The following is a 995-nucleotide window of genomic DNA, read 5'->3' as shown; positions in this document are numbered from 1 at the left end:
AAAACGGAACACAGGATTCGAGGTGCGGCCTCACCAGTGCCGAGTTCAGGGACACAATCACTTCCCTACTCCTGCTGGCCACACTATTATTCCCTAAGCTGGAAGGCAGACGTGAAATGTAGGACTAACTGGCAGTATAAAATGTGGACCTAGAGAAGAAGGCTCAACTGATTGTGGTTTAACTCCTGCCAGCAACTAAACCCCACGCAGCCGCTCTCTCAGCCCCCAACTCAGGTAGGATGTGGGAGAGATTCGGGAGGGCATAAGTAGGAAAACTTGTGTGTTGACATAAAAACAGTTTAATAACTGAAATAAAACAAAGTAGAACAGTAATAATAATAATGATAACAGCAACAATAATATAATATACAAAGCAGGCGATGCACAATGCAACTGCTAATCACCTGCAGACGAGGCCTAGCCCGTCCCATGCCACGAGAACCCCCCCTTCCCGAATCATGCCTCCTAGTTTTTATACTGAGCATGATGTCACATAGTATGGAATACCCCATTAGCCAGCTGGGTCAACCGCCCTGGCTATGTTCCCTGCCCCAGCTTCCTGTGCACCTGGCAGAGCATGGGAAGCTGAAAAGTCCCTGGTGCAAGTACCACTCAGCAACGACCAAAACATCAATGGGCCATCAACGCTCCTCTCATACCAAACCCAAAACACAGCACACCCCCCAGCCATCAGAAAGAAAGTTAACTCTGTCCTTGCTGAAACCAGGACAAATAGTCTTCCAGTTAGGACCACCACATGTACCACCTATTTAGTCTTTCATTTCTGCTTCTTGGAACATCTTTAACATTTTCTTTTTAACTATCTTTCAGCTTTCAGAGATGAATCAGACAACAGTGGTGATAGGGAGTAATATCATATGTCTCAAATTGACGTTGTGGATATAGTTTGTTAAGATTTGTTGTTTAAAAGTTAGGTAACTAACAGGTGTTGTGTTTGTAGGTATGTAGATAAATTGTGTATCTTGGAAGTATTG

The sequence above is a fragment of the Fulmarus glacialis genome, unplaced genomic scaffold (assembly GCF_000690835.1).
Source record: "Fulmarus glacialis isolate BGI_N327 unplaced genomic scaffold, ASM69083v1 scaffold6009, whole genome shotgun sequence".
In the NCBI taxonomy this organism is placed as follows: Eukaryota; Metazoa; Chordata; class Aves; order Procellariiformes; family Procellariidae; genus Fulmarus; species Fulmarus glacialis.
This window is presented reverse-complemented; position numbering follows the sequence as displayed.